This window comes from Martes martes (assembly GCF_963455335.1).
Source record: "Martes martes genome assembly, chromosome: 5".
NCBI classification, from domain to species: Eukaryota; Metazoa; Chordata; class Mammalia; order Carnivora; family Mustelidae; genus Martes; species Martes martes.
This window is the reverse complement of record NC_137892.1, coordinates 20,179,869-20,207,857: the sequence shown is the minus strand read 5'-3', so window position 1 is coordinate 20,207,857 and position 27,989 is coordinate 20,179,869. Positions and strand designations below refer to the sequence as shown.

At 52.0% G+C, this 27,989-nt stretch overlaps 1 protein-coding gene across 1 annotated transcript in view; it reads right to left on the bottom strand.

Moving 5' to 3' along the window:
- Window positions 1–27,989, bottom strand: part of COL23A1 (collagen type XXIII alpha 1 chain) — a gene marked incomplete at its 5' end in the record, with an annotated part of 301,516 nt that overhangs the window by 249,323 nt on the left and 24,204 nt on the right. The window lies entirely within an intron of this gene.

The window sequence follows — 27,989 nt, the reverse complement described above, 5'->3', positions numbered from 1 at the left end:
CCTCAGAAGCAAATTTTCAGCTGCATCCTGGGCTCCTCCCCCGTGATGTCTCCCCCTGGTCAACCCCACTCATCACGGGCCCCCCAGCAACCTCACAGACCTCCCATGCCCTCCCCGCCCTCCCGTCCCACAGCTAACGAAACCCCAGCCCCTGTCTGAGGATCAGGCACCTCAAATCCATCCTCATCCAACTCAAATGCCCCCATGCTCAGTGCACGACCGGGGCAGAAACCTCCCCATTAACTTCCTGCCTCTTAGGAGAAGTTTAGACTCCTGACCATGCTGGACCAGGACAAAATGATCTAAATGCCCACAGCCCCTCTTTCCAGGCTTGTACTTGGGCTTCCTGCCCTTCTCCCATCAACCCCGGGACCGCCCCCACCACCACTACCACCACACTCACAAACCCTGCTTTCTAACCATCCTGAGCCAACTGTCAGTTCCTGGAACGCTCACGTGTTCTCTCGCTGTCCGTATGCTGTCTTCTCTGCCTGAGGAAGACTTTCCTCGGTCTTCCCAATTCCTACTTAGCCTCGGCTTAGGAGTCACGTGCCTCTGGCAGCATCCCGACTCCTTCAAGAATACAAAGCTGAGCTGTCCCGGGCTGTGTGTGTGGAGAGTGTCTGTTATCATGGACAGAGGCGCCTCTGGGCAGGGCTCTGGTGGGCGTGCACCCTCGTCAAAGCTCGGGACTGAAGGAGGCCGTGATGGGCTGTGGCTGGACCCTGGGCCAGGACAGAGCTGGGACCGGGACTCTAGTGGGTGGAAAACCTCAGCAACCTCATCCCACCACCAACTGTCCATCCATCCCCACAGCCAGGAAGCAGCCAAGGTGTCCAGCCAGGCGTGGCTAGACATAGCCACCATGTATGCCTTAGTCCACTATCATACCCCCAGCATCTAGAGTGGTCACTGGCAAATAGAGATTGGCTGGATGGATGGATGAACAGATAAAAGCAATTCTGTATCCCTGACGGGTGGGAGAGGGGTGCACAGTGCCAACAACCCAGCATCAAAGACACAGTGGGAAGGGTTGGAATGGTCCCCGAGGCCCGTCTATACACGGGCGCTGGGAAGACGAAGAACCCCACTTGGCCACCACCGAGCAGCAGGAAGGAAGGACACCGCTGAGCGGTTCACCTCAACTAAAAGGAGAGTGTGTTCAGTGCAACACCCACACTACTGACAAGGCCCCAACTCAATCTCTCCCGATTCAGGCTTTCGATGACAGCAGCCCCCACTCTGGGACAGCACACTGCAGGCTGCAGACCACAGACCTTTTTCAGTTCTTTTATCACTCATCTTTGCCCAGCTCCCCCATCCACCACAGTCATTATGCACATGAGGAGACTGGGAGTTGAGGGGCAGAATGGGTCAGAACAAAGCCCAGGCCTCACGCTGGGGGTAGACAAACACAGCTCTAGGTGGGGGCACAGACTCTAAGGCTGCGGGGCTGGGGGGGGGCAAGTTCACAATGTGGCCCAGGTGCCAGAATGCAGTGAGCTAGTGGCAAATGTCCTGCCCAGGGCAACATGGCTCTGGCCTCACTGCCCTGTGGCAAGCTGCCCTCCGTGCTGCCTGGTCTTCCAGATTTTCCATGAGAAGCCAGGAATCGGGATTTTGAAATAAAGCTTCCTGACTTTTAACACATTATATTGTTTGGATCCATTCAATAGACTGAAGGCTATTTATCTCACTAGTCACTGGTGCTGCCCACCACTCTATCCCAGAGCCTGCCATAGGATGCTGCATCCACCAGGCCTACAACAAATGTTGTCTAGATGGATGGATGGATAGATGGATGGAGGGAGGAAGGGAGGGAGGAATGGATGGACAGATGGGTGGATGGATGGCTGGATGGATGGATAAGTGGGTGGGTGGGTGGATGGTTGGATGGTTAAGTGGGTGGGTGGATGGATGGAAAGATGAGTGAATGGATGGATGGACAGATGGATGGATGGATGGAAGGAAGGATAAGTGGTGGGTGGGTAGATGGATGGATAGATAGATGGATGTATGGATAGAGGGAGGGATGGATGGACAGATGGGTGGATGGATGGATGGATAGATGGATGGATGGGTAGATGATGGATGGATGGAAGGAAGGAAGGAAAAATGGGTGGGTGGCTAGCTGGCTGGCTGGATAGATGGATGAGTGGATATATGAACGGATGTATGGATGGGTGGACATATGGATGGGTGGATGGATGCAGACATGGATTCACAGACAGTTGGATGGATGTCAGATGGACAGATGGATGGTCAGAAGGAAGTGAGAGAGGAACAGGGAGGGAATGAATGTGTGACCAATAAGGATGGACAGTCCCCACTTTTGCCGCCAGAGCAGAAGGTTCAGTGGAGGTGGCTGATCCCTGGTTCCCCAGATGCAAAGCAGGCAGACCTCTCTCATTACTCAAAGGCCTCTTCCAAACTCCCCAACACCTCCCTCAGAGCAGGCACTCCTCTTGACTCCTCCATACTCTCCCTCATCATTGAAGAGTTGATATCTGGTACACTAAGGGCAAAGGACAAAACCTGGGTCATTTTGCACCCTAGCTCAAAGTTCTGTTGATGTACTTGGGAAGAATGCATCTGTGACAGACCCATCTCTAAATGTGACAAAGCAGCATGAACTAGTTTGTCTCCGTGATTAATGAGGGAGAATAGACAGACGGGAACATGTGGATTTGAGAATTAAGTGGACCAGAACTCAAAGCTTAGTTTCAGCCCCATATGCAGCTACGTGACCTTAAGCAAGTCCCTTATGCTCTCTAAGATTCAGTGTTTCCATCTGCAAAAGGGGATAACAATACCTACTGCATACCATGTTCACTAGGACTAAGTAAGATGATACCGTGTGCACGGGGCTAGCACAGAACCCTGTTTATGGAAGACAGTCAATAAATGTTAGCCCCACTTCACGCTATCCAACTGTCCAGGCAGTACTATGAAATGACTTGAAAGATTCAATTTACTCCCCCAAACTATTCAGATCTAAGAATGTGGAGGTTCAGATGTCTGTCAATGGAATGGATGAACAAAATGTGTGTTGTACCTTCAATGGAATACTATTCATCCGTGAAAAATGAGTCATACTCAAATGTGCTAAGTGAAAGAAACTATACACAAAAGGCCACATATTATAAGATTCTATTGATATGAAGTACCTACACCAGGCAAATTCATAGAGACCCAAAGTAGACTAGAGGTTGCCAGGGGCTGGCGGGCAGAAGAAAAGGGTTCTACAAAGTTTCTATTTCGGGTGCGGAAAAAGCTTTGGGAGTAGACCCTGGAAACTGTTGCACAACGTTGTAAGTATAATTGATGCCACTGAATCAAAATTGGTTACGACAGAAAATAGACTTTACCACAATAAAAGACTTTTTTTTTCCAAGATGGGAAGTCTGAGCAGTCACAATTCTCCTAGTCTGCCTGAAAAGGGAGAGCACGACCCGACTTTGTGTTGTGTAAACATTAAAAACATTCAAAGTTAACTAGATGAAGGTGTCTTTTGGCCCTTCGAGACTTGCAATGTGTTTTCGGTTTATGAAATGCAATTGGGAAACATGACCTGGATGTTTTGCTTTCTGTAATTTAGGGGCAGGAGGAGGACGAGAAACGCGAACCAGGCAAGTGACTGCCTCCAGAAGACATCGAACCATGGAATAGGCTTTTTCCCCTCTCAAACTAAGCCCCACGGATTCAGCCCACATGAATTCCAGGCAGAAGCTATTCTTTAACAGGGACAACAGTGTGGTCTCAGTAGTGCATCCCCCGGGACCAGGAAAGGCCTCGCCCACCACCTTCGCCACACAGCCGGAGATGGTCTGAACGCAGCACAGACCCTAACCCAAGCTGTCCAGCGAGGGACATCAGTGCCACCAGCAGCCACCCTCAGCCCACGAGCTTCATCGCAAGTCTTTTGCGAGAGAATACACCCAAGGGCAGGCGGTGAGCTTATATGTGAGGGCAAGGGGGCGTGCTGGAGGGCAGGTTGGGGGCCAGGGGCTGCCTGGGATCCTCGGGCAGTCTGCTGACAGCCAGGCCAACACCCCAAATCATCATCGAGGCAGGCACCAGGCACTCATCATGGGCACTGCCCAGGGACCAGAATCAGCTTAGAGACACTGCTCGTAACTTCCGCCAAAGGGCATCCTTTCTCTTATCTTGCAGCCCCATTTCCAGCACTGCCCCCCTCCCGCCCCACCACCTCCTGTGCCCCACCTCCCCCAGCACTGCCTGGGAAGGAAGGTCCATCTTGAACCCTTGGCCACCAAGCATGGGTGTCACAGAATAGCTCTGGCACAAAGACAGTTTCCATAAGGAGCAGCACAACTCCCCCCACCCCCCGCCCCTGCTGCCCTATAGTCTCTATCCCCAGCACAACCTCCAATCTGGGCGCAGACGTGAACTTGAAAAAAAACTGCATGATGTGGACTCATTCCAAGCGATGCATGTGGCCCAGAGCTCAAGATGTGTCCCTGGAAGGGGCCGGGCAAGAGCAGCTCCGAGGCTCTGTTCCTGCTTAACCACAGACAGAAATGTTCATCCTCTGGGCCCATGCAAGCTCTCGGGCGGGAGCGCTGTATCATTTTCTTTCATTCGCTGCCATGTTTTATCGGCACGTGTGATGACTTCCATTACCAAACCGGCCGTGCGTGTGAAATCCGAACCCACGTACCCAGAGAAAAAAATGAAATGAGATCTTGAACAACGAACAACAGGGAGGAAGCTCTTCTCAATGTGGTCAACACACGTTCCGGATCCTGACGTCCCCGGGACGGGGATACAAACACGACATGGGGCTGTTCCGGAGGGTAGGGCAAGTTCTGGTAGAGGAATGGCAAGCGCGGCTCTCGTTCACGGTCTTAGCGCCATCCTGAGAACCCCGTGGTCCTGGCGAGGGCGGCTCATTTGGGCGACCTCCACGAAGGACTTAAAAGATGCAAACACCCATGGGAATGAGCATCAGTAGGAACTGGGTCTGTGCCATGTGGTTAGGATCTCTGAGGAGCAACTACTTTCTGCAGGGACCTCTATCAGCTGGGATTTTTTATCTCCCAAGGTCGGAACCGGGTTGGTTAACTTAAAAGGCAAAGAGGAAGCATTACCTCCCTTGACCAACAAATCCAGGCAGATTCAAGCATGGCTGGATCCAGGTGCTCCCGTGACATCACCATCACCATCAGGACTCTACTTCCCCTGCTCTCAGCTCTGGTTTCTCTGTGTTGGATTCATTTGCAGCAGAAGGGAGGAGGGCTAAGCCACACTATGGCTCCCATCTGCTCTTGGGTTACCTTATACCAGCTTTGTTAGCTCTGTGGAAAGAGACCCTCTCTAATTCAAAAGTCCCAAGAGGGGGCGTCTAGGTGGCTCAGTCGGTTAAGTGTCTGCCTTTGGCTCAGGTCACGATCTCAGGGTCCTCGGATGGAGCCCGGTGGCTAGCTCCCCGCTCAGCAGGGAGCCTGCTTCTCCCTCTCTCTCTCTGCCCCTCCTCCACACTTGTGCTCTCTCGCACACTCTCTCTCTAATAAATAAGTAAATAATATATATATTTTTAACAGTCCCAAGAAAAGCCTGGAATCCGCCTCTCTGGGGGAAGACCGGGCCTTGTGCTTTTCACTAGATAGTGGGGTCAGCCCAACCTTAGCCACAGCCTTGGAACAGGGAAAGGGATGCTGCCACCAAAGGACGGGGGACACACACAGAGCGGTCCAGCACAGGCAGACATCCTGCTCCTGGCCAGACCCTGACCTAAGCAGCCCTGGCTGTTGCCGGCCTTCTCCTCCCCGCCGGGGGGAGCCCACTGACCACGCCCTACCGATTCTCCACAGCTCTGCCCCGGCTTCTAGAACAGCCCCGCTAAGGCAGGCAACCCATGGCTGGTTCTTGCCGCACTGTTTAGGCTGAGGCTGCCCCAACACCACAAAACAGGATTTGCTTTTTCTGTAGAGTTCCAGTCTCGAGTCCTACCTGCCACGTAGGACTGACTGACTCTGACTGATTCACTCACTGGCTGATTTACTCTCTCATTCCCCAGCTGTTCATGACACGCCATACTCGGCTTCTGTAAGTGCTCCTCTTCGATCCACACAATTCTTTAAGGCTGGTGCTCCCATCCCCTTTGCACAGACGAAGAGATGCGGGCACTAAGAGGTTGAACGACTTGGCTAAGCTCACATGGCCAAGAGAGGACAAGCTACAACAGTGGTGCAAACCCCAGGACCCTGAGGCTTTGCCTAATAAAATCAGCACAAAAGGGAAAAAGCCAATGGGCCCAGAACTCACAGGAAAAGCTTCACGGATAGAGAAGACGATCCCACAGGACACACGAGGCCAAAGCCCAAATGTATCAAAAGCGGACAATGGTCACAGCCTGAGGTAAGAGACAGACACAGCCTGAGCGGGCCCAGAGAAGCCGAGGGTCCAGGGGGTTCTGGGGGTGGAATAATGAAGAAAGGGCTGGAGTCATCAGAGGTGGCTTCCTGGAGGAGGTGAGTGTGGGTGGACCTTGAAAGTGGAAAGCCCCTGCAGGATGCTTCTGGGACTGCGGGTTGTTAGGATGGGGCCTGGAGCTGTCACCACCCCCAGCCCCCAGGGGAAGAGCCCACCTTCCGAATGAAGCTGACACAGGAACGCCGGGGGCCGGGAGGATGCCGAGGAGTGTGGGTAGAGGCGTGAAGCTGGGGGACAGTGAGGGGCCAGCCTCACATGATGAGTGCACCACGGGGTTCGCCACGCCTGAGCTGGCGATATGGTGGGGGGCAGGCTGACCTCAAAGGGCTGGAACCCCGACATGGGCGTTCAGACTCAAGAGCTGCTGCTCCCTCAGCCCCATGGCTCTGCTGCCCAGATATAGGGGTCGACAAATGGCAGTTCGGGGGGTTCAGGAATGATTCCATCCCGCTGCTCCTCAGCCTCCAACTGATTACACCAGACACCGTGTGAAACTGTTTCTGTCTTTACTCATGCCCCAGCTGCTGCCATGGAGAAAGGGGGCCTCGTTTGCTGCGTCCGCTGACAGAGACTGCTAGGCCACTCAGAGCCTGGCAGGGGAGGGGGTGGGGAGGCCTGGAAGCTAAGCACCCACCCCGGGAGGGCATCTGATACTGGAGGGGTCAAAAAGCCGAACTGGAAAAGGTGGGGTGACAGTCCCCCCAGAGGGGCACCCCAAAGGGGTGTGGGCAGGCAGGGCCTGGGGATGGGGGGCTGGCAGGCGAGCTGTGCAGGAAGGGGGTACATGGGAGGGCACAGGGCAAAGGCCAGGGGGTGAAGGAGCAGAGCAGCATCCTCGAGGGGAATGCCTGAGCCGGAAAGCTACTTACACGTTTACAAACACCAATCCCTCACAGCCTCCCCGACGGCTTTCCCACTTCTCCATCTCTCTGTCCAGAGATTCGAGGCCAACCCCCTCCTCCCATTCCTGGGCATCTGCCAGCAGCGACAGGCCCCCTGGGCACACGTCAGCCCTGTGGGAATGGCTCCTACTTGGGGTCTATTTCCAGGAGGCAGCTGGCCTGGATGGCTGCTGGGGCACAAGCTTGCTCCAGGCATATCCCTGGGTACACACTGTCCTGATGACCGTGACCAGCTGGGGTGGGATGGGGGTGCCTGCCTCTACCGAGCGCTGGGACAACTGTGTGTCTGGCTTAGGGCAGCCTCTGAGGTCTCCCCTGGGACCCGGCTCTAAGCTGCCACTCAGAACCCCGACTTGGTGCCCCCGAACCCAGGGTGGTGTGGATACTGAGGGATCCCCACGCCTCTTCACTACAAACCTGGGACAGCTGACGGTAGCTTGGCCCAGACAAATGCAGCCTCTCCTCCCTCGGATAAACGGTCTGAAATGGCAGGTGACAAAATGAACCGTTTCTGGGGGTGCCTGGGTGGCTCAGTGGCTTAAGCCTCTGCCTTTGGCTCAGGTCATGATCCCAGGGTCCTGGGATGGAGCCCCGCATCGGGCTCTCTGCTCAGCAGGGACACTGCTTCCTCCTATCTCTCTGCCTGCCCCTCTGCCTACTTGTGATCTCTGTCTCTCAAATAAATAAATAAAATCTTCAGAAAAAAAAAAAAAAGACATCTGGCTCTCTTTGAGTGCAATGTGGCACCCACGTCCAGCTGTCACTCACCCTGAGTGCGCTAACTACCACCTCTGGGCCTGCTTCTATCTCCTGTTGTACCCTTCAGCGCACTTGCTTCCTAAGACCCTTGTCCCTTCATTATAACAAGTCCTGGCTTAAATATTAGTCCTTTAACAAATTCTTTCTCAACTCAGCCCATGCCCAATTACTCACTCTCCCCTCACTGATTTAGCCTACCCCCTGCAAAGGATTATCTGTTGAGTCTGACTGTTAAGTCTCCACTCCTCCCCTCACCGCCCCCCACTCCACCTTTCTGGCGATAACAGCGTCATTTCTCTGCCTTCCTTACCCCACCCCAGTTCATGGGTTGGGTGGGACCAAACCCCACGCCCTGCTCCAGCTATAAGAATGGGCACACACATTCCCCACCCCCATCACGGGACACAGCGATTGGTTCCAAGATCAACGAGTGGCTTGCGTTTGTTAAATGAGGGCCGCTCCTATCCCCTTTGTGAAAATGAATGCCAAAGAGGTGCTCTCAGTGCACCGGAGCTTGGAGTCTGTGGTGGCCCGTCTTGCCACTGCTTAGAGAGGGCGTATCAGTCATCTCTGGCCACATGACGATCTGACCCAAAACTTAACGTCCTAAAACATCAAAGAGCTGCTTCTCATGATTCTGTAGATTGACTGGGCTGAACTGGTTCCACATGGTGACAGGTGACGTCACTCACGTGGCTGCGATTCGGGGGAGAGCTTGTCTAAGTGGCTGGGATGTCTGTGACGGTCTCTCTCCAGGTGGCCTCCTATGCCTCCATAGTCTAACACTGAGCTTCTTCCTAGCTGGGTCGCTGGGTTCTACTGAGGGAGTTCCAATGGCACGGAGCCCCAGCATACGAGTGGCCTGTCCTACTCTACATGGACCACACTTGCTAATGTCAGATTGCCCAAAGCAATCTGCACAGCCAAGCTCAGAATTAGTGTGAGAGGGGGCTGTACATGGCGTGCATATCAGTTTCTGTCACTGACCAAGACAGTGGCCATTGCCGCCTCTCTGCTGAGACCAGTGTAGACGCCAAAACGGGCTGAAATCAGACGCAGCTGACTCCACTAGGTGGGAGCACTCCTGGTTGTCTGCCTCCCCAGCGGAACTTCAAAATTCCAACGGATGGGGCCCAACCTCAGGCCTGATTTTTAACTCATCATGCCCAGCACAGTGCTAGGCACAAAAGAAATGGTCCATGAAAGCCTGTTGATGAACTCGCCCTTAGAACGCAGTGACCACCTTGTGGGGAAGTCGAGCAGCCACACAGAAATCCAGACTCAGCCCCAGCTGAGGTCCCAGGGAACCCCGCCATCCCCTGCCAGACACGGTATGACCCTTCACATGATCCCCGCCTCCCAGACAGCACGGACTGGAGCAGAGACCGCCCGTCCCCACCAAGCCCTCCCTGTATTGCAGATTCATAAGCAAAGTAAACATTTTAAGTGACAAAACTTGGGGGGGTAGTTTGTAACCCAGCAATCAAGGTGGAGCCTGGAACTAGAAGGAAGGGGATTCTGAGATAACATAGTGCAACCTGGCCATCTGACAGGTGGGGAAAAGTCCAGAAGATGGAGGTCATTTGCCCCAAGGTGACCCAGGGAAGGACGTGGACTCCTTTGTCTTGATTTTAAGTCTAACACTCTTTGTATTGCCTACCAGGGACTGACCCAACCCTCATTCCAACCCCATTCTCCCTGATCTCTCAGTGGAGATAAAGACCTGCTGCAAGAGATGGAGGGATGAAAAGATAAAAGGAGCCAGGTTCGGGAAACGTCCTGGAGCAGCCACACCAGCTCTGGGCCGCCCACCTCGGGAACCGTCAAGCAAGGCACGTAAATCCCTGGGAGTTTCAGTGAGGGTTTCTGTTATCCGCAGGGGAATGCAGGCCTGATACACTGGCTTTTAGGCTGCCCTGGATTCAGAGCTCCCTACTGTGGTGTTTCCTACCTATTCTGGTGCTGTTGGCAAAACCAAGTAACCAAACCAAACCATGGCAAGCTCCAGGGGCAACGTGAGGGAGGACCCCCACCACCCTGCATATTGCCAGGATGTTCAGCGCTAGCTGATCCTCAGCCTTTGAAGCTGACCCAGGCGGGCCCCAGCATCCCGCATACCCCCTCTAAGCCGATGAAAATCCAAAGATGCCCTGTGCCTTTCTCAGCCCTCCAGGAACTGAGCTCTAGCACCAGCCGTGCCGGGGACTGCCAAAGCCCTCGGAGTGGGGCATGACACAGACTGACCCCCAGAACAGGGGATGCACCCAGTGGGAGAGTGCGGCCACACTCTGCACCCCTGTGAGCATGGGCACGCAGGCCAACTGGGGGCCGGCACCTGCTGACATGGGCGGGGTTTGCTCAGAGACACGCCTCCCTCCTCAGGTCCAGTCCCAGCTGAGCCCCCAGGTCACCCCTGTGCAGAATCCAAAGCTGACGGAACTCTGACGTGAGGATTTACACCAGGCACATTTTTTCCAGAGTCTGTTTACCTGGTCATGATTTAGTATTATCCCTTTTAAAATAATCAGGTTTTCAAGAGAAACCTCTGTAGCCATGTCTTGGCCCAGGCCCCTGAGAATGGCTTAACTCCGTGGCTGCCTTCATCTGAAAAACAACCAGGAGCGTGGAAGAGGCCTTTTCAGGAGCCTTGAGGACATGGAACAGCAGGAGTGTCCTTCCACCGAATGCCACACGCACTTGGCCCAAAGGGCCACCAGCGCGCCTGAGACAGACTCCCGTGGACCCCTGACAAGTGGAAGCTCCCGGAGCTGCAGCTGACAAAGGTGTCTGCGCTTATCACTTCAACTGAGTCGTATACATGGGGGTGGGGGGTGCACTGTGACTGCTCCCATTTTACAGATGGGGAAACTCAGTCTCGAGGCACTGAAGGGATGTGTCCAAGGCCACAGGCAAGTGAATGGGTGCTATGGATTGAATGTTTGTGTCCCACCCCTCACCCCAAATACATTTGTTCGAGCCCTAACCCCAATGGCATGATATTTAGAGGTGGGGCCTTTGGGAGGCAACTAGGTTTATGTGAGGTCAACTGCACGATGGGATTAGTGCCCTTAGAGGAAGGGACCAGAACTCCCTCTCCCTCCACAGCCTCACTGTGTGCTCACTAGGCAGAGAGTTCATCTCTCTTCTCCCTCTCCCCCTTTTTTTTTTTTTAAAGATTTTATTTATTTATTTGACAGAGAGAGAGAGATCACAAGCAGGCAGAGACGCAGGCGGGGGTGGCGGGGGGGAAGCAGGCTCCCCGCTGAGCAGAGAGCCGGATTTGGGGCTGGATCCCAGGACCCTGACATCATGACCCGAGCCGAAGGCAGGTGCCCCTCTTTTTTCCCTCTTAACCATTTTTAAAGTACGCCGCTCAGTGGCATGAAGGCCATTCACACCACTGTGTAACCATCACCCCCCCCACGCCCCCCACTCCCCACACTCCTTCCTCACCCAGACTGAAGCCCTGTCCCCATCAAACACCTGCCTGTTCTCCCCTCTCCCAGCCCCTGGCAGCCACCATTCCCCTTTCCGGCTCGGTGAATTTGACTCCTCAAAGTGCATCCTATACATGGAATCACACAGTCTTCGTTCCACTGTGACCGGCTTACTTCACTCCCCATGGTGTCCCCCAGGTTCATCCCTGTTGGTAACGAGTGTCAGAATACCCTTCCTTTTTGAGGCTGAACACCGTTTGAGGCTGAAATACATGTACACAGTTGAGCCCTGAATAGCACCGGTATTAGGGCCATCAACCGCCCTCCCTACCCTCATTCACTCAAAAACCTGCGTGTAACTTCTGACGCCCAAAATGTTTAATGACTAATAGCCTGCTGTCGCCCAGAAGCCTTACCGATAACAAAGTCAATGAACACATATTTTGTACATTAAATGTGTTATATATCATCTTAATCTGGGTCAGGGGGAGGGACAGAGGGAGAGGAAGAGAGAGAATCCCAAGCAGACTTCCCGCTGAGTGTGGAGTCCGACAGTGGGGCTCGATCCTGCGACCCCGAGATCATGATCAGAGCCGAAATCAAGACTCGGAGGCTTCACCAACTGAGCTGCCCAGGCGCTCCTGCCTACTGGATTCTTACAACAAAGTGACAGAAAAGGAAACGTGATGACGAGAATCATGAGGAAGAGGAAATACACCGTCTGTGCTGCAGATCAGTGGCCCTGAGCAGTCCAAACCCTTTTTGTTCACGGGTCTGCTGTGCATTTTGTGTATCCACATGTCTGAATGACCAATTATCGTCATCAATCACTGCGGAGGGCCTGAAATGGAGGCTCCTCGTCCCGTCCCCTCAACGCGACCCAAATGGCTGCTTCACTTCTCAGCCTCCGGCCTCAGCCTAGCAGCTGCACCTCTCAGAATGATTCCTCCAGAAACACGGGAGCAAGGAGGTGCACCACCTGACCCCTGGGCGAGGGCTGGCTGTGTTTTGTATCCTGACTTCCAGCTTGGGGAGCCAGAGGGAGGGTGGGTTGGGGGTAACTCCGAAAAAGATGATGCAGCAGAAAATAAAAATTTTAAAACCAAAAACATAAAAGTCCTCACCCACGTGTTTTATTATTAGATTCAACAGACATAAAATGACGGCTCCAACTGCTCTAAAAGTTGCCAAATACTCTCAGTTTCTATCCTAACCTTGTTACGGGCCCATGGCAAACATTTCCCAGGCTGGCACCCACTGGCAAGCCGCATTTTGAGTAGCAGGGCTGGAGCACAGTTCAACAGCAAGAATGCAAACATGGGAAAGGACCGTCCCTAACACAGTCGTTAAATACGCTTCGGTATATCCGTATTATGGTTTCGCAATAAAAAATAATGAAGCCTGTGAGTCAGCAATTCCACGCCTGAGTATACAGCCCAGAGAAATGAAAACACATGCTCACACAAAAGCTTGTACTCGAATGTTCGTGGCGGCTGTACCCACTAACGGCCAAAGAGCAGAAACCCAGAGGTCCATTAGGGGACGAAGGGATACACCGTATGTGGTATATCCACGCCATGGAGTATTATTCAGCCTTAAACAGGAATGACATGTGGTGCATTCCACACGAGGACAAGCCTGGAAAATATTATCCTAAGTACAGGAGGCCAGACACAAAAGGCCACGTCGTTACAATGTCATTTACAGGAAAGGCCCAGAAAGAGGAAAAGAGGAACAAAAAATAGATGAGCGGTTTCCAGCGGCTGGGAGTGACGGGGGTTAGGGGGAATGTGTGGGGTGACGGAAATGGTCTAAACACAACCGTGGGGATGGCTGAACCTCTCTGCACAGACTCAGAGATCCGCGAATTGCACATTTAAATAGATGAATTATATGGTATGTGAGTTCCATCTTTTTTTAAAAAAAAGATTTTATTTTTTTTGAGAGAGAGGGAGAGAAAGAATGAGAGAGAGGGAGCATGAGAGGGAAGAGGTGTCAGAGAGAGAAGCAGACTCTCCGCTGAGCAGGGAGCCCGATGTGGGACTTGATCCCAGGACTCCAGGATCATGACCTGAGCTGAAGGCAGTTGCTTAACCAACTGAGCCACCCAGGCACCCCTCCATCTTTTTTCTTTTTTTCTTTTCTTTTTTTTTTTTTAAGATTTTATTTATTTATTTGACAGAGAAATCACAAGTAGGCAGAGAGGCAGGCAGAGAGAGGGGAAGCAGGCTCCCTGCTGAGCAGAGAGCCCGATGCGGGGCTTGATCCCAGGACCCTGAGATCATGACCCGAGCCGGAGGCAGAGGCTTAACCCACTGAGCCACCCAGGCGCCCCTCTTTTTCTTTTAAAATTTTTTTTAGGGGCACCTGGGTGGCTCAGTGGGTTAAGACTCTGCGTTCGGCTCGGGTCATGATCCCGGGGTCCTGGGATCGAGCCCTGAATCGGGCTCTCTGCTCAGCAGGGAGCCTGCTTCCTCCTCTCTCTCTGCCTGCCTCTCTGCCTACTTGTGATCTCTGCCTGTCAAATAAATAAATAAAATCTTTTTAAAAATAAATTAATTAAATTAAATTAAATTTTTTAAAATTATTTTTTAAATTATTTTAAAATTCTTTTAAATTCATATTTATCTCTACACCCAATGTGGTGCTCGAACTCACAACCCTGAGACCAAGAGTGGCATGCCCTTCTGACTGAGCTAGCCCTGTGCCCCTGTGAGGTCCGACTTAATAAAGCTATTATAAAGAACTAGTGGGGAGTTTGCTTCTCCCTCTCCCACTCCGCCCGCTTGTGTTCCCTCTCTCGCTGCGTCTCCCTCTGTCAATTAAATAAATACGATCTTAAAAAAAAACAAACTAAAATCAATCAATGTAATTCACTGTTTTGACAGAAAAAAAAAAAAAAGGCGAGCTATCATATGATCCGTTCATAATATGCAGAAATGTCACTGGACAAGTCTTAACACCCAATACTAACTTAAAAAGACAAACATACCTCTCTGCAAAGTAAGAAGAGAAGACTTCTTTAATCTGATTAATATCTGCAAAAACCCTAAAGCAATGGTTGTACTTAGCGCTTTCCGATCTCGGTTATGAAACCAGGATGTCTGCCCCAGAACGAGGAATCCTTCTGTTCAGCACGAGGGAAGGTCTGAGCCAAAGCAGCGAGTCCAGTAAAAGAGATAAAAGGCAAAGAATAGGAAACAAATAAAACTGTTTGTAGACAAGATGACAGAAACTACCAGCGCCAGGGTGGCTCAGTCGGTAAAGTCTCTGCCTTCAGCTCAGGTCATGATCTCAGGGTCCTGGGATCCAGCCCCAAATCAGGCTCCCTGCTCGGCGGGGGGCATGCTTCTCCCCCTCCCTGTGCCTGCTGCTCCCCCTGCTTGTGCTCTCTCTCTCTCTCTGTCAGATAAATAAATAAAATCTTTTAAAATTTTTTTTTAAAAGGTGATAAAACTATGTGGAAAATCTAAAGACCGTTAACCTATTAAGCCTGGCGCAAAGGTGCCAAGGACACTGGAAATAGGAGCCGCGTGAAGAATTCTCGGCAATAAACGGAAAACAATTTTTCAAAACTATTATCATTTAAAATAGCAGCAGCAGACAAAATCAGAGAGGGAGACAAACCTTAAGAGACTCTTAATTATAGGAAACACACTGAGGGCTGATGGAGGGGAGATGGGTACGGGGGATGGGGTAACCAGGTGACGGGCACTAAGGAGGGCACCTGATGCAACGAGCACTGCGTGTTAGAGCACTCACGAGTCACCGACCTCTACCTCTGAAACTAATAATACACTGTACATTAACGGAATTTAAATATAAAAATTAAGAATTAATTGATTGACTTGTCGATTAAACAGCAGAACAAGTAAATTGCTAGGAATAAATCTAACAGACAATGTGTAAGACCTCCCCGTTCCAAACTATAAAATATTATCGAATCACATCAAAGACCCCCATACATGGCAGCGATCCACGATGTTCATAACCTGGAGCCCTCAATATGGTAAAGATGTCATCTCTCCCCAGACTAATCTGTAGTCCACGAATCTCACTCAAAGATCTCAGATAGCCTTTGGGGGAGGGGGGCGGTTTTAGTCCCCCTAATGGAAATGCAGAGGCCCTGGTCTAGCCCAGGCAATCTATGTTCACAGAAACACACACACACACACACACACACACACACACACACGAGGTTGCTCCTAGCAGGCCCACCCGGAAGACCCCCAAACCGGGAAACTGTCCAAACGCCCAACAGCTGTAAAATGAGCAAATGTGCAATCCACAACCACATGGGGCAAAACGGCCAAAGCTCATCGCGCTCCACGAAACACACAAACAATCTACACTGTGTGATTCCACATAGCGTAAAGCACAAAAACAGGCAAAGCCAGTCTGCTGTGTGAGAAACTGGGATAGGAGTCACCCCTCCCACACACACCGCCCGGGGCAACTGCAGAGGCAAGGGGGGGCGGGACCGGGCAGAGGTGTCTCTGCAGGGTGGGTCGTGGGTTGGTCCCTCCCCGGGACCCAGGTGTGTGCTGTCTGTGCAAATTTCACGGAGCTGCAAATTTAGGATATCGGCTACAGTAAGCTCTATTTGGAGGAAACGTGACAACAAAGAGTGACGCAGACATCGGAGGAGGGACAGATCGGCTGATGGTACAGTGACCAAAGCTACTACCCACCGCAGAGACACAGAATATTAGTGGTCTGTGTATTCACCACCTTTCTGCCGCCTCCGATGGAAGCTTGAGGCCAGCAGCAGAAGGGGTAGGAGACAGGCAGGGGAGACTTTGGTCCTGGAAAGAGTGAAAACCACCGGTGTGGAAAGAAATGTTGGCAGGGGTCCAGGAAGGCAGAGGAAAAGTGGGGAGGCTGCCCTCGCTCCTTGCCTGGAGTCATGGTCCGCTGTTTATTTGAAGGGGGTCCCGCCTAAGCCAGCTCGGGGCCCCTAGAGCCCATGCAGGTTGGGCTGACAGAGAACTGTAACTTTAAATTGGGAAGACAAAAAAGAAAGAAAGAAAGAAAGGAAGGAAGGAAGAAAGAAAAGTGCAGAATACCACGCATTGTTTTATTTCCGCAAGAGTTTAAATGTGTGCGTAGAATATTTACATCCAGGGAGTGGGATTGGAGAGGGTGGGGAGGTTTGGGGGACAAGGGAGACTTTTCTTTGAACTTCAGAGCCGTGTTGTTTGGAGGAGGGGGTAACCTTGAGAAGCACAGCCTTCTTTTATAATAATAATTTTTTTCTTTTTTTTTTTTTAGAGAGAGAGAGAGAGGTCACAAGTAGGCAGAGAGGCAGGCAGGGAGAGAGGGAGAAGCAGGGTCCCTGATGAGCAGAGAGTCCGATGCGGGGCTCGATCCCAGGACCCTGGGATCATGACCCGAGCCGAAGGCAGAGGCTTTAACACACTGAGCCACCCAGGTGCCCCAATAATTTTTTTTTTTTTAAACAAAAGAAGGGCAGTCTGCTAAGAAGACTGGAGACAACAGGGGCCCTGTGGGGACATGGGGACCTTCACAAGGAAGCAAACAGTTGGTTCTGGGTAGGAAAGGAGCCACTCCATCATCAAGAGGTGATCTGGAGACCCAGTGAGTCAGCCCCAGGGGGTTGGAGGAGATTCTGGGCAGACTTGGCACCAGCCTGAGGGGCTCAGAGCCCCACCCCCAATGAGAACAGAGCAGATACACTTGAGATCATGAGTCACACCCCCCACCCCTCCCTCACCTCGACTTTCTCCCACCTAAGCAACCTCCCTGCATTCACCCTCTTATAAACTACCCCTCCCCTAAACCCTCCCTCCTGAGTTTATGCCCCCCAAATCCCCCCACGTGAAACCAACCCCTCCACACATACACCTTCCCTGCTTTTCTACACCCATCCCCATTAGCAGAGAAGGGGCCAGGGGCCAGCTAGCAGAGCATGACCCTCTCAGACCCCCTCCTGACGGGGCTCCTGGATCCCAAGAGGGAAGGAGGCAAGAGGAGAGGATGTACGTTTTGGGGAGCAAACAGACATGGGGTGGAAAGAAGGCACTACCTTGTTCTCCTAGAAATTAAGCCCAAGTCCTGGTGGGAGGGGTGGAGGGAGGCAGTCACTCCTGGGTAGCTGCTCTTCACCTTCCCTGTGTCCCATCCATGCCTCCCACCACCCCACAGTACATACATACACAGACAAAGTGCTAAGACCAGGGCCAGACCCCCTCTGAACGCTCTGAGGACACAGTCACAGCTAATAAGTATGCGGTTTCCAACACCGCTGACCTTCAGCAAGTCCAGGGGCCAACACGGTCTGCCTCTGACCACACCTGGATGACAGGCAGTGACGCTCAGGGGTACAGTCACTGTCCGGTCCTTCTGGTGCATTCCCCACCCTGCCTCAAGTCACCTGCCTCCCTCACCCTCCCAGGGACATGTGTGGTCTTGTCTACACATTTTTTTAAAAAAGATTTCATTTATTTATTTGAGAGCGAGCGAGTAAGCATGAATGGGGGGCAGAGGCAGGAGGAGAGGCAGACTCCCTGCTGAGCACGGACCACCCCCCGCCCCCCACCGCTGCAACATGGGACTTGATCCCTGGACCCCGGGATCGTGACCTGAGCCGAAGGCAGGCACTTAACTGAGTCGCCCAGGCATCCCTTATCTATACGTTTTTAAAGGTGGATTTGGCAGAAAGCACCACAGGGGAGATGGGTGTGTGAGTATCTAATGGGGGAACCAGGTCTGGCCCTCATCCAAATTGGGCCATGCACTGGCCTTTGTTTGCTGGACTTTTCTTCCTCATGAGCCCCCATTCTGCACAGAACCTCAGCTTGTAGGGCTTTGAACTTCTGTGCTAGCCTGTGAGGGGGCCGCACGAAGCTCCTTCTAAAGAAACAGACCAGGCAACAGGCCACTTCAAGCCCAGGGTCCTGAAAACCATGACCTCATGGGGAAGGCAGCTGGGCCGGCATTCAGGCCCATTTCTAAAGGCAGGGCTGAAAAACTAAAAAAGAACAGCGGGGTCAGGGGAGAGGAGAGCCTTCGCTGCATCACAGGGGAAAAACTCCACGGTTGCCCTAAAGAAAAGGGCTTTATAATGCTCCCTGCTGATAATCAAGTTCAAGGGCTCCCCGAGGAGCCAGGAGATGGATGCTTCTTTCTCCATCTTGGAGAACAGGCTTCACTAGGGGATTCCGGAACCAAACGAACCAAGAGTCTGAGCAGACATGAGACTCTGTTCTGCAGGGGAGGCAGCAAATGGAAAGTGTCCCCACATGGTGTCATGCTGCCCATGCCCCCTCAGTCATGGCCCACCCATAATAAGGACCTGTGTCCGTCTCTCACCCACCTCCTGGGGACCACAGATCACTTTCCTTAGTGATAAATCCACAGACATTATTAGATGCCTACTGTATGCCAAGCACTTCCCCATGCATTTATCTCAGAGCATCCTCAACCAAACCCACAATGTACATAACGTTGTCCCTTTTACAGACAAGGAGATGGACAGTTTGAAGAATCGCCTCACGGGGCCCACGGGTGGCCACAGCTGGCTCTCACGGCTGGATCGACCTGCATCTGAAGCCGGACTTCTCTCCCAGACACTGAAAGGCATCCTGGAGCCTGCGGGGACTGCTTCCCTGCCTCTCTGCCCTGTGCGGAGGCTCCAGGCGGAGGGACCAGCCCAGGGTCCAGGCATGCGCAGTAGGGACCACGAACCTCAAGCAGAGTGACACATGTAAAAACAGTTGGATGGCACGCATCGAAGAGGCCTCCATCCCCTGGGGACCTGCCGCTGCCCAGATTCCCAGAACGGCCCCATCCTGTCTGCCTTGGGAGCTCAGTACTCCTTCCAGAACTTTCCCGTGCTCCCAAAGTCTGCCCCGCTTGGCTCTGTTGTTAATGACAACGCAAACTCGATCACTATCCACCGAGATGCGCTCCCTCCACTCTGCTCCGCATGAACCTCTGCTCCCTGTGATCCGCACAGACGCACGGCAGCCTCTCCCAGGGGTCTGGGGCTCGTCCCAGGACCTGGCTCCGGTGACACGCGGCTGTCAACACACTTAGGGACGATGAAGTGAGCGGGTGCACGCAGCACAGGTGGACGGAGCGCACCAAACCAGCAGACGCAGGGGGAGAGGGGACATTTCTGTGTTTCTGCTCAGCCTCATGACCACGCAAGGCAAGCTGGGGTCAGCCACGCCTAGGGTGAGGGCGCGCAAGGAGCTGCGGGTAACCCAGCTCCAGGACAAGGGGGGAGAAGGGCTCAGCGGTCCAAGGGCAAAGAAGACATGGAGGCGGTGCTCCCACCCAGAGGCAAGGCTTTCCAATCTAGGGAGGCATCTGGGGGTGCCCAGGTCTACATAACTCCCCAACCCTGCTCTATTTAGGCAAAGAAGGGAGGAGCTAGAGCAGAATGTACAGGGGATGTTAGCTGCAAAGGATTGGGAAGGCTTTTCCAGAAAGGATATTTCTTTTCTTTTCTTTCTTTCTTTTTTTTAGGATTTTATTCATTTGAGAGAAAGAGAGAGAGAGCTGAGTAGAGGGAGGGGCAGAGGGAGAAGCAGGCTGCCCGCTCAGAGGGGAACCTGAGGTGGGACTCGATCCCAGGACCCTGAGATCCTGACCTGAGCCAAAGGCAGACGCTTAATAGACTGAGCCACCCAGGCGCCCCCAGAAAGGATAGTTCTTAAGTGTTTCCTTGTAGGGAATTTCTTACACGGGGCGGCAAGTGCCCCAAGGCAAGGCAGCAGGAGCGGATCTGATTCACAGGGAAGGGACCCAGGCCAGGGCAAAACCAAATGCAAATGATTCCAATCATCAGACCCTGGGGCCAACTCACGGCTCAGCCGAGCCAAGCCCTGGCCAGAGTGATGCCTCAGTGAGCAAAGAGAAAAAAGCCAAGTGGAGAAAACACTGGAAAGAATGGAAAGGGAGTCAGTTGTATCAAGTTTAAAAACAAAAAGGAGGCCAACACCCCTCGAAGAGGCTTTCCCACGGGGGGCAAGAAGCTACCCCACTCCTGGACAGAGTGGAATTCCAGAAGGACAGTGTCGGGTTTGGCAGCTTCCTTAATAGATTTTTTTAGCCCTTCCCTGAAACCACCCTTGAACAGACCCGTGGGTCACACCACAAATCACCCACCGTATTTACAGAAAGAGCTGAGTTCTGCATGTTCCCTTTGCAAGGGCTGAGTTTGCCCTTGGTTCCTGTCACCCCAGCCAACCCCCGTGGAGGGTCCGTAACCAGCCAGCCCAGTGCAGCCAATGGATCCTGAAGAAAGAATGTGGGTGGATTCTCCAAGGAGAGCGCCAGGAGGAGAGAGCTGCTTCCGGCAGAGGAATGACACACAGGTTCTGGTTTTGAAACTAAGTCATTCCCTAGGGCATAGGATTTGAGATAGGAAGGTGGTATGATGTGAGAGATGGGTGCAGGGAAGGAGGCAGGAATCAGATGGAGAAATATCCAGACACAGTTTGCACACTTGATCCTAGAGACAGGAGAAAACCATGGAAGGCTTTGAAACCAAACATCAGTTTGCCCTGTTCCTGAGAAAGGTCTGGAAAGGACGAGAGCCAATGTGGGTGTAAAGGAGGCAGTGGTGGACGGATGGTGTAGGGAGGACTTAACCACATATAGGAAGCAGGTAAGACAACTGACTGACCAGAGAGAGAGCTGAAGTGAGGAGGAGAAGAACCCCAAGAGAAGGAAGAGATGAAGGTGTGAGGTCCAACATTATTCTGGATGTTTCTGTGAGCACTTTTTGGGATGAGATTAACATTCAAATATGTGGACTTGGAGGAAAGCAGATTGTCCTCCATAATGTGGGTGGGCCTCATCCAAGCAGTTAAAGGCCTGAAGAGAACAAGATAGAATCCCCAAACAAGAGAGAATTCTCCAGCCAACTGCCCTTGGACTTCATCTGAACAAATGCCCACCAGGAAGATCGAAACAATGTAAACATTATCAATCTGATTCCTGAAAACAGAATCTCATATTACTGGTAATTTCCACTATTTATTCTAAATGGACGATCTTTGAAGTTCCCTGAGCAGTGCTTGGCACAGAGTTGGGTGCCCCATAAGTCTCCCCTGAAGGAAAGTGTCACCATTTGTATTTTTCACTGGCGAATCCCCATTCATATTCTTTGCCCACTCTTCCACACAAAACATTTTGACTTTTCCTTATTCTTTTGCAAGAACACTTTACACCTCATGAATATTCATGATACATGTACTGTATGTGTTGAACTGTTTTCAGCTTTTTACCTTTAAACTTTGTTAAGGTGAGAAGGGTTTTTCAGCCTCGACACCACTGACATTTGGGGAAGGGTTATTTTTTGTGTTGGGGCTGTCCTATATGATGCAAGATGGTTACCCACATCCCTGGCCTTCTACCCCTCTGACGCCAGTAGCTCCCCACCACCCCCCATACTGAGACAAACCAGAAACATCTCCGAACATTGCCAAAACTTCCCTGGGGGCAAAATCTTCCCTGGTTGAGAACCACTGCCTTTTGGTTTCGGACTTCAACACTTAGAAAGTCTACTTCTTCTTCATAGTTTTTTTCAGTGACCTGCTATATTTTTGTCTTGCCCTCTGTGGCTTCATTTTTAACATTGATGTCTTCCATCCATGTGGAATACACTTTGGCATCCGAAGGACAGTGAGAAGCCAGATAGGATGACCGCCCTGAACTTACCCTGAGGAAAGGCAGTGCCACCCTGTGAACAATTCCTGATCTATAGGACATTTAATAATTTAATAACCCTTACCTCCAAAGTTACATGACACCCCACACAGTGAAAAGTTGCACCTGTCACCCAAGAGTTGGCACAGAGTTGGCCAAGCTGAGGTCAAGACACTTTGAGTCCCTCTCTTCCCATAGCTTCAGGATTCTCAGCTACGACTAAACCAGACGGCGCTCCAGACACATTGGGTGGGTGGGGCAACTGTTCTAGGAATGCATTTGCTGAGGGCTATTTTACCCTTCCCATAATTTATCCCAGCTTCCAGGAAACCACTTGATTCTGGAATCTTCTAGAAAATTCTGAGGCATCTTCCATTTTGGTAGAAAAAAACACCAGAGTGGGTGCCTGACTTTGTGTCTCACTGCTAGGTGCTTTCTAGTCTTTTTTTTTTTTTTTTTTTTAATTATCCTTTTCTTTTAAATTCCTGTTAAATTTCTATAGAATTTAATGAATATAGTGGGCTCCCTCTGGTGGTCACAGGAAAATCTCCAAATTCCAGCGGTCAGCATATAGTTAAACCCCTCCACCTTTACTTACAGGACAGGGTATATTTTGTAATTAGCAGATTCAGAGTAGCTGGACCGATGCCTACGGAAAGACCTCTAATTATCTTCTCCCATCCATCAGTGGGTCTGCTAATTGGTTCATGAAGCCACTCACTAACCGAAACCACCACACTTACCATCGTCCCTTCCAAATCCCTCTTCAGGGATTTCCTGTCTCTGTTCGGGCATCGACCTCCCCTAGGCTCTTAGCCTCAGGCACCTCTGTCCCTCCCGTGCTCATCCATCCTGTTTGTGAGTTCCGTCCCCCCACGTGGGCCCGTGCCTCCTGCAGCTGCTCCCTGCCATCAACTCTCATGCCCCCCAGTCAAGTTCTCACGCCCTCTCCTCCACAGAAGTCACCCAGCAGATGTAGATCATCCTTCCACTGCGTGCCGAGCACCATTCTAGGTGTAGGGGACACGGCAGGGAACAAGACAAAGACCATCCCCACCCAGAACACCCTCTCCAGGGGCTTCTCTGAAGGAACCAAATCTGTCCCTGGTCCTTACTCTGAGCTGTTTCTGGGATCCTCTTAATGCTGAACTCTACTGCCATTCCCTCAGCCGTGTCTTCCCTTGGAATAAGACCCACATCCTTCTCTAATCAGGGCCCACCCTGACCTCCCACTGCTGCCTTCCAACCAGAGAGCGCTCCGCTGCCTCTCCTCCAAGTGGTGGCATTGTGGCATGTGTTCCCTGTCCCAGCTGACTGAGATGCCAAATGCTCTTCCAAACCCTGCCCAGCTATCATCTTCCCACTGCCCAGGTCCTCCTGATCTGGGACGATCTCCATTTTTTTTCTCTTCTGCAAGACTTTTTTTTCTCTCCAGACTCTCCCATTCTTAGTACGGTAAGGTTCTTGATTCAGCCCCGTGACCTCCAATGACAGGCTCCATCTGCCATGTCTCTCCCAATCTTTGTCAGTATCGCCCACAGGGAAAGCACAAAATGAGGGTAGGGAGAGATGAATGAAAGAAGGCGCAAATATTTAGGCATAATGGAGCGGGCTCTGGAGACCTTCCTCCTAAGTATTCCAGCCCAGAAACAAGCAAACAAGATCGGACACACAAATTAACTCCTTCAACTCTGTGCAGTCTGACACAGCGGGAGAACTGCCATCAAGCTACTGTTTTGTACCATAAATTCCAGCCACTGAGGATTTAGCGGGTTAAAAAAAAGTGTTATTTTTAAAATTCTCTGAATAAATAATTCATAAAGGGGACTAATGATTCTTTCATGAAGCTCTTTGCTACGCACCCTTCATGAAGCTCTCTGCTATGCCAACACATAAACAGGCTGAACACATGTAACTTGTACTTCTGTTCCACTTGGTAACATTTGCCGTAAACTATCAAGGAGATGTATCAGGTTGGACATCAGGCTCTCCTCCGTAGGGTTTCACTCCTCTGCTCAAACTTCCAAACACCCTCACAGAACCGCGCCTTTCTAACTCTGATTAATCTGTTCACTGGTGCACATCATTGGGAAAGCACAGGCAGCATCTCTGGTATGTTATACAAGGGCACAGGAAAAAGGAGAGAGAGAGAGAGAGATTGCCACTTTTCTGAAAAGTTCCTAACAAACTTCCAGGGCAGGGGGAAACCAGGGTGGAAACCGGTGTGGACCGGTGAAGGGATAAGAGCCCCAGGTTTTGCGTGCTTCCTTCTGGAAGCCCTTAGTGGTTAACAAGAACTCACGGTTACACGTTTCCTGTCCACTTCCGGTTCTCTCCCTCCTGGGCTCTGTCACCAGCTTTTTCACACCCACGTCCCCGCAGAACATGCCAATGCAGAGTGCCAAGCCTTTGTTCTTTCCCTCCAGAATATTCCCAGACAACCACTAACTTGGAATCTCCTCTCCCCATCTCTCTGGCAGCCCTGCCGGACATCAGCGAGAATCGAGAAGGTAACAGGCTGCGAGGGTGGGTCTGGATTAGCCTGGGGATGGTGGATCTGAATTAATGGTAACCACAGCTCACTCTCAGGAAGGAGCAGAGGTCCTGTCCTAAACAACTTACATGCATTAAACTTATCCAATCCTTGGGACAATCCTATGATGTTGCTCCTACTGGAAACCCCATTTCACAGATGAGAAACTGAGGCAGCAGGAGGAGAAGGGGGTGAGTGTCCAAGGTCATAGAGCTGGTGAGTGACAGAATTTGAACTAGGCAGTCAGCACCCAGAGTCCAAGCGCTTTGTCACTAGGCTAGGCAGACTGTTAGACAAGTTCAGCAGAAGGAAAAGACTGCCCTTCTGTGCCCGGAGTGGAGACAAGCCTCTGGTCAAACCCAGACTCTGTCTCCAGTCCCCAGCTGAGGGCCCTCTCTGGACTGGGCTGACCAGCTGCCCCCCAGAGTGGTAAGCTCTTATTTATGACTGCCCAGCTGAATCTATTTTGTCTTCTTCTGGGAAGAAGCACCCTGGGAATAGTCTTTGTGGTCCCTACCCTGCCCATTCTCAGCCCACATGGTTCTGGGCAGGGGTCAATCCCCCCCACAAGGGGCTCCCCCAGATCCAAGAACAGGCACATGACCCAGACCTTGCCGATCAATGCATCCCATACTCCAGGCACAGCAATTAACTCAGCGATCGGCATTAGCAGAGTTCATTCCTGCAAGGACCAGTAACACCCCAGGACGTGCCAGATGGGACCACGCCGCAGAGTCACATCAAACCCAGGGCTCTTTGGCTCCAAGGTGCCAGAAGCCAGCCCCGACCCCTCCCTTAGGATGCTCCAGGGTCATGACAGGTCTTAGCACAAAAGGGGCCAGGTTGTGCCTTCCTCTGCCACAGGACAGCCTTAGGGGATTCCCAGCCCTTCCTGCAGTTCTAGAATTGCTGCTCTGGGGGCACAGGGCCTCCCCCAACAGACTGCAGGCTCCTGTCCATCCAGCCTGACACCTCCAGGCCTGGTCTGAAATATACAGGCACTACCTCCAAAACCCGGCCGCCCGATACCAAAGCCACTAGTCATGTGTGGCGGCTGAAATGAAAATTAAGGACTAATTCTAAAATTCAGTTCCCCACTGGCCCTGGCCACGTGTCAAGGGCTCGGCAGCCACTGGGGGCCAATAGTGGCCGTTGTATTTGCAGGATATGGCGAAAGTTCTGCTCTAGCACAGGGGCACGCTGGCCGAGCCCCTAGAAAGGTGAGCAGGAGAACTGGGGAGCACGGGGAAGGAGTATCCTTCTCTGCAGGTAATCTTTAGCAGTCCTTGCACTTTTCAATCACGTCATATGCCACTTCCTACACAAAAATGACCACTTTGAAACTATGGAACCTTTTTGAACTTCCAGCTCATTTTTCAATGTGTAAATACATAGGTCACACAGGAAAAGGGTGTTGGGTTACCCAAGGGACGTGCATCTAAAGCCTGGAGCTGTCTGCAGAAGCAGTGCAGAAGGGTCTCCTTGGGCAGGTGAATGAGAACCAGCAGCATGGTGGGGGGGCTCCCCCTCCGCAAGCTCCAGGTCCTCGGGGTGATTCGCATCCCAACCCGCTCTCGTTTCCTAGAGCTGCCACAACCCACTGCTGCAAATGAGATGGCTTAAAATGACGGGGCACTGATTCGCTCACAGTTCTGGGGGCCAGAAGTCCAAAGTCAAGGTGCCACCAGGGCTGGTTCCCTTTGAACCCCCTCCACACCCCCTTGCCGGCTTCCGGTGGCTATGGGCAAGGCTTGGCGTTCCTGGCCTTTAGGTGCGTCATTCCCAGTGCTCCCAAGGCCTTCTCCTCTGTGTGTCTCTGTGTCTCAAACCTCTCCCTCCTGTCTCCTAAGGACACTTGTCATTGGACTTAGGGCCCACCCTCAATCCTGGATGACCTCATTCAACCCTCTACACCATTTTATAGATGACAAGAGAAGCAAGGCACAGGTCCCTCCCTTGCCCAAGGTCACGGGGCCATTTCAGGGCACAGCCCTGCCAGGCCTCCAACCCCTGGTTGGGCAGGGGGCGGGGGTAATGGGCAAGAGGCCTGCCCCCCCCACCCCGGCTCCACAGCTCCCGCTGAGGGCCCGCTGCACAATGGGCAGCACACAGAGGGTGTCTCCCTTCTCTGGCCACGCTTATCTGTTCTATCAGACCTCCTAGGATCTGACAAAAGATCACACAGTCTCCAGGCCGTGAGAAGGAACTGGGTGGGCATGGGGGGGGGGGGAGCAGTGGGTAACTGGAAGTATCTCAAATCAGATGGAGCCCCAAGCTGCCGAGGGCGGTTTGCAGGTCTAGACTCCAAAAGTCTGCAGGGCAGATCAGAGCCCGGTGGGGGGGCGGGGGAGGGTCCGTTTAGGCTTTCCTGCTAGGAAAAAAAGCTGGGACCTTCTTGGAGCCTCTCTTGGTGGTTCAGGACTCCCCCCCTCCCAAGGGAAAGCAGGTCACAGGACTGTCTCCGGGCCATGGGCTTTGACCCAGACTCAAATACGAATCTCAAAAAAGCCTACAGAGCCCACTCCCATATTGTTATCCATTTTCGATAAAGATCCCCAGAGTTAAAAAACGGCAGACCAAGATTTGGGCCCAACTTAGATGAACCCAGGAACTCTGTGCCCCTTCCCTGCGTCCCTACCCCCCAATCATCTGTATCTGGGATTTTCAAACTTCCGGTCAGCATCGCATAGCAGGAAACCCATTTCCATCACCATCCAGGTCATACACTCCAAATAAAATGGCTCAAGGAAAAACTTCACTCCAATACGTTTTGATTCCAGTCTACAGCTAGTTCAAAATTTCAAAACGCTGGCTGCAGCCCACGGAACTGATTTCATATCCTACAAACGCTTTGTGACTCCCAGTTTAAAAAATACTTCTCCACATAACTCACATGAACTGACATCCATACAGTACTCAGAAAGAGGAGGGGGAAAAAAACACAAAAGAAACACAACAGGAACCATCCCTGTTCTATCCAAAAACTCATCTGTGGGTCTAGTTTGTTTTTCTCCCCACTGAATCAAACGTCTGACTTCCTGGTCTGCTAATGATGACATTGTTTGTCAAGTCCTTGTTCCTCCTGTTAAAATGTAGGAGGTCCTCTTAAAGACTAAGTCAAGCCAGCCCTTAAATCCTCTCCAAGTGAATTCTCACCCTGCGAGGTCCACCTCTGCAGAAAGCCCAGGGCATCTCCCAATATGGAGAAGTTCATTTTCAAGG